The sequence below is a fragment of the Idiotropiscis lumnitzeri genome, chromosome 3, assembly GCF_059441095.1.
Source record: "Idiotropiscis lumnitzeri isolate Australia: NSW breed Sydney's pygmy pipehorse chromosome 3, RoL_Ilum_1.0, whole genome shotgun sequence".
Taxonomy (NCBI): Eukaryota; Metazoa; Chordata; class Actinopteri; order Syngnathiformes; family Syngnathidae; genus Idiotropiscis; species Idiotropiscis lumnitzeri.
In genome coordinates, this window is record NC_142393.1 from 2946214 (window position 1) to 2952681 (window position 6468).

The 6468-nt window shown below is 42.3% G+C and overlaps 1 pseudogene; it reads left to right on the top strand.

Moving 5' to 3' along the window:
- The first annotated feature begins 3563 nt into the window (after window positions 1-3563).
- On the top strand, window positions 3564-4543 carry LOC148339416 (leucine-rich repeat-containing protein 3 pseudogene; annotated as a pseudogene).
- Window positions 4544-6468: the final 1925 nt, after the last annotated feature.

Consider the following 6468-nt stretch of genomic DNA (forward strand, 5'->3'; position numbering starts at 1 on the left):
AGGCACTTTGGACTAGCTGCTGTCAATCAAAAAACAACGATGGTGGTCTGCACTAAGTAGATTTGCCTTTCACAGCTCGTAATGAATGAAGTCAAAGATTGTCTTGGGAGACGCGCAGTCTGATCACATGGCGTTTCTTGTCAGGAATCCAGCTACGAAAAACATCGGGCAGGATCCAGACTTTCAGTCAGTTAATTTTACAAAGCGTGAAAGTCACAAATGATTTATCAGCTCCTCACTAAGTGCACAAATGGCTTCACTTGTCATCCAATCCAGTGGGAAGCACTGAAACGGCGCTTGTGGGGCAAATCCTTTTCAAAAGTGCACTTCACAATATCACAAAAAAAATGTGCAGTGGGAGTTTAAGCAGTTATCCGGTTCACATTGATTAAACATGGCATGCATATGAAGCCACTCCAGTGATGCAGTTTTGCTACAAGCAGATGGAAATTTTGCCAGGAATGAGACAAGATGAGTAAGGATGTCGCGGCGCAAATGCCTTGGCAAGTGCAGAGAGGCTTGCTGCCTGTCAAGTGAATCTCTATGACTGATTAACCAGCAGAAAGAAAAAAACGGCTTTTGGGCTCTTGCGACATTTATCAGTATCCTTTGACACTTGTGCTACTGTCAAGAACTGAAGGATAAAGCTAACTCATACGCGCTAAAATGCTTCAGTCGTCAATATAATCAATTATTTTGCCTTTCAGCAAAATGCCACGGCTGAACTTTGCACACAGCTGCCATTTAATCATACAGACACTTGGGATGCATCCAGGTGGCTATAGCGATGGCGTTGGACTACCTTCAAAAAGGTCTTTCGTGAGCAAGGCCGTGACAGTCATCGTATTTAAGTCCTCTATTGCAAAAGAATGACCCAAGGGAAAAGGCTAACAACCCAAAAGCGCTCTAGGTCACTATTTTTAATTGATATATTAAATAACATTAACGTTGTATATTGATGAACAGTGATGGATATTTATATTAAAAAAAAATTAAAAGCTCACCTAACAGCAAACATTTTTTGGAATCCTCCATCTCCATCTCAGTGGTGACAGTCCCACTGCTTTCAAGCCATGAGGCCAAATTTAGGTAAAGGTTTAGGTAAGTTCTGTCAAATATTTCATAAACGAAAGCGTCTCCATTTTATTTCTGCATCTCGTCGAATTTTGAGATTTAATTGCGGCCATTTTGTCATCGTGTAACGTATTTTTCCTGGTCACTTACTTCAACTACAAAGTTATGTCCCAAACAAATAAAATCAATAAACGCAATCTTCACGTCAATATATAACATTCATTTTCAATAGACACGTACAAACACATCAAAATATGGTATTATAACTCCATTGTCTTACCTTGAAACACGAAATATGACATTTTATTCACGTCGTTCGTTCTAAACGACTGTTACCACTTTGCGTGTAGCTCTTCTTCGCTCTAGAATGCGAGAGTCGCCTCTGGCCATACACGCGTAAAAGCACCGAACGCTGCCCCCTACTGGTCACAGTTAGTCATCGCAAGCTTCTGATCGAATACCATTAGTTTTCTCATTACCCGCTACAATTAAACAATAACATAAAATGACCACTTATGAACGCGGGCTGCACTAGTAGTCAGAGCCAAATACCAGTGGAAACATTATAATTCAAAATATAATTTTTGAATATGAAAAAAAAGGGTTAAAAGTATCAAAAGAAAACACAGAGATTAAACTCATCATGACAGTAAACATAACATGACTAGGATTTCACAAATGACAGCAACACAAAAAAGCAACAGCAATAAATCAACACAAAATGAAAAACCAGGGGACTAAATACAAACAAACTGATGAAGCAACGAGACACATCTGGACAAGACACAAGTGGCTGAAGGGAGCCGATTGGTAGACACTGGGAACAGGGCTGATGAGTACCGGTGGTGAACAAACACAGACCATGACTCGCACTCATCGTAGCACATCGAAGGAGATGGAGATTGCAAAATCCACACACAGTTGATTCGAATAGGTTGGAAACTTGGGTAGGTTTAAATGGAACAGTCCTAAAACTGTTTAGGTCTTACTTAGATTAAAGGATTTGCTTCTGCACCATTGGACGCTTAGAATCAGAATGAATGACGTCCCTCAATTCAGTCTGTAATACGTTACCTTTGGGTCAAATGCTTCAGAACGCCAATGTTGGCTATCACAGTTACGCAGATGACACACACCTATATAATAATAATAATGATAATAATAATAATAATAATAATAGTTAATAACTATTAACTATAACTAATAATAATAGTTAATAACTATTAACTATAACTAATAACTATTATTATTATTATTATTATTATTATGTCCCCAAATGACAGCAAATGGTAAAAGGCCTTTCGCTTGCATAGCTATATATTTCTCAGTTATATCGTTACATAAATAAATGCATGTAACATCACAAATTAGACGAGGTCCACATTTTTCTCATTTCTCAATTTCAATTTGTACGTCAATAAACATAATACATGATTTATAAGTGGAGTATCTAAACTGCTACAAAGAATATGTATTTAACTGTCAAAGGCAATCAAATCAGAAGAGTGGCCACTATGAGCTAAATGTCCAGCAGATGTAATTACAGTGTCGTCTACGAGAGTGTCTCCCGGAGTGAGACATTAGGAACTCAAAACACACACACACACACACACGCACACACACACACGCGCACATCCTCAAAGCCTCACCGACAGCAGCCGGCAAAGTCTCACTGAGCACTTGCATCTTAGCGGCTGCAGTTGCTTTCTGCAGTTCATCTTTGGGATAGAAGCTATAAGAACGCATGATGGGGATGTTTTTTGTTTTTTTTTTGGAGTCCGTAGACTCTTTCCCGTGAGGTGATCAGGACCGAAGCGAGCGGAGGGAACGGCCAGGTATTGATTCTTTACTGTACTTCGCCTTTTTGCTCACCAACACGAGACAAAACGTTCCTAAATGATTGAGGTACTTTTAATCTTTGGGTATGAAATCTTTCTGGGATGTGTGAAATAATTCTTGTTTACTGGCACTTCAGTTTCTATGGCGAACACTTTTTTGGACGTCCATGGATGTGTCTGTTTCAAACAAAATGTTAGCGGAAACCGAATGTGCGTTCCTTTGACTTTGAGCATCCATTTGTCAAGCATGCACATTATCCTCCTGCTGATGGGGGCCGAAATGATGAATTTTGACCTTCTATGCTGCACTGTCACTATTCGTCAAAGAGCATCTTTGCATTTAGTCTGGTCGAGTGCTTTTTTTTCCCTATGATCAGGGTATCTTATTGTGCAAAGATGTTATTTTATGGTTATCTTAAACTTTACTGACTTGCACTCGCAGCAGTTTAAAGTGTGTACATTGGAGTTGGTGATGTCATCAAACGACATTGCTCTTTTTCCCTCCAGTCAAAGATGCGGAGCGACCAAAACAAAGCGTCCGAATCCTCTTCGGCGGGTGATGTCGACCGGGCTCCACTCTGAAATCTCGTCTTTCCACGATGCAAACTTGGCCACGCATTTTGTGCGAGATCCGGGCTTATCTGGAGACAGATGACAAACGAGCAGGTGACATTTGAAAATGGCTCTGAAGATGAATCTCCCGGACTAATGGGGGCCACGCCAAGGTCATCCATTAAACGTTGCCGTCGTCGTTACTTCCTGGGTGCACTGTGGCTTCTTTCCACCATGATCACCGTTGCCCGCGCCTGCCCCAAAAGATGCCACTGCGCCGAACGGAACGGCGCAGTGGTGCAGTGCACGTCGCGCAACTTGGCCAACATCCCCTCAAATCTGCCCCAGGACACCGCGGTCCTCTTGCTCTCATCCAACCACATCACACACGTCCCCAAGGAGGCCTTCGCCAACCTCCACCGACTCAGGGAGCTTGACCTTTCCCACAACCTCATTGAAAGCTTGGACGCCGGCGCTTTCCGAGGAGTCTCCGAAGGCTTGAGGACCTTGGACCTTTCGCACAACCACCTCAGCAGCCTGCCCAAGGAAACCTTCTCGAAAGTGCAAGCTCGTGTGCGCTTGTCCAACAACCCCTGGAACTGCGATTGCGCTTTGCAGGAAGTGCTGAGTGAGCTGAGACTGGACCCCGAGACCATCAACGAGGTGAGCTGCTACACGTCCGTGCGGGACGAATACGTAGGGCAACCGGTCATCCAGGTCCTGGACACGGGTGTCAACTTTTGCAACTTTCACCAGAAGACGACGGATGTGGCCATGTTCGTGGCCATGTTCTGCTGGTTCTCCATGGTGACCGCTTACATCATCTACTACATCCGACACAACCAGGAGGAGGCCAGAAGGCACTTGGAGTACCTCAAGTCCCTGCCAAGCAGCTCCCATCTTAGCAAGGACTACGATACAGCCAGCAGTGTTTTATAGAAATGATGCGCCAATGAATATAAATGAGCGTGCGTTGATGCATATAGATGAAAGTCAAGCAGCGAATACGTTGGGGGCTGATGAGCGAGCGATAAAACGCATCTCGACGATACATTGCTGCAGAAGTCACGTGTGATAAAAAGCAGCAAAAGGGAACGAAAATAATTCACCGTCCTGAAAAAAGTCAGCTCAAATTTGTGGCCAAGAGGACAAAGTACGACTGTGTAGCTCAGGGGAGGGCAAACTTTTTGATTGGCGGGCCACAATGGCTTCTAAAATTTGACAGAGGGGCCGGACCAGGAGCAGATGGATGGAGTGTTTTGGTCACCTCACCTCATCGGAGAAAAAAAAATACATTTAATTTTAAATGAAAGTGAACAAAAGCATTACAACAATATATACGCCTTTGCGAAAAGTATTTAGAAAATAAAACATTAACAAGGTTTATTCATTTACATTTTTTCAAGTTCGGCGGGCCGGATTAAAACGTTTAACGCGCTGTATGTGGCCCGGGGACCGTAGCTTGCCCACACCTGGTGTATTTGGTTGTGGTCCAACAAAATCCGATTTTATTTGTGCTGTGTGAACAACTTAAGGCAGAGTCTGTTTCTACACGATTAATACCATACAACTGTTTTTTATGCATAAATAAATAAATTAATTAATAATATACAAATTAAGGTCAGATGTAGCCTCTGAAGCTGAGGCGTTCGGCACTTTGCCGTCTTTATGTTCTACAGCGTGTCTGTCCTCGTGCCGTCTCGTAAATGGAAACAGATCACGTGGAGATTTTTAGTATTTTCCATCCATCCATTATCTGTCCCGCTTGTCCTCACGAGGATCGGGGGGGATGCTGGAGGAAGGCCGGAGCCGGAATCGATCCCATGACCTCTGCACTGTGAGGCCATCGTGCAAACCAGTCGTCCACCGTGCCGCCCTTTTAGTATTTTAAAACTGCTATCACATTTTGTTATATGCAAAATTACTTCAGGCCTTGTGGTTAAAACAATATTTCAAACCATTTTAAGTGATAGGATTGATTAATGTTTAAAATCTTTTACATTTTACAGCTATTTATGGCTGCATATGAAAATCCTCATGCAACAAATAATGAGCACATTTGCTCTCTGCTGCACTTGAGCAAAGTAATCAATTTGCAACTACAAATTAAATCCATATATATTTTTTTTAATTTAAATTAAGTCGTTTTGGCCGAAGAGCTCTTCAAGGCAGTAAAACAACTCAAGCAAGTTTTGTAGTTTTTGATCGACGCAGTATGCAGCTCGACTTATACGCGTGATAAATGTAAAAATACGAGCGCCGTGTCGCAACCGACTGTTACTAGTTCTGTTTCCAAACATCCGATCGGTGCGAGTGACTGTTTTATGAGTTGACCCACCTCCTCCCTTTGTTTTCCAATGAACTCATTCACAACCAGCCTAGTAAATAGAAAATGGATCTTTGACGTTTTTCGCCGTCAATGGCAATAAATGAGTTAACAGTCAACCGCTCACCCTCAATCGTCAACATGATGACCTTCAGCAATATTGAAAAATATTTAAAAAAAACAAAGGCACAAATTATGAATTACACGGGAACATTTTTGGAAAGCCGCTTTCTGGAAGATGACTCGTCTCCCAAATAACTCGAAAGAAATAATAACGTTCATATTTCCTCAGCTTTGGAGGGTCTCTTAAATCCTGATTTTAAAACACAAAATCGAATGCATGATGACATGTCAGCCTTGTTCCAACCTCTGACTTTGTGTCGTTCCTCCATTTGCTGCAATCAGGTAATCGTTCTTGCAGCTTGCTCTTGCAATCAGCAGCTGTGCCACCTGCTCCGAGTTGTGGCTCATTAATGCTGAACACTTCACGTCTCTTGCTGGACGTCTGGCCGACATATCCGAATCGTCTTCACTGCAAACGCTCACCAGTTATGCTTACTTGTCACACATCACAACCACAATTTTAAATGCTCATTATTCCCCCGACGGCATTTTTGTTCGTTTAATGCATTGTTGTTAAGCAATAAAGCAAAGTGGTGGTGCTTGGAGTAGAGTATA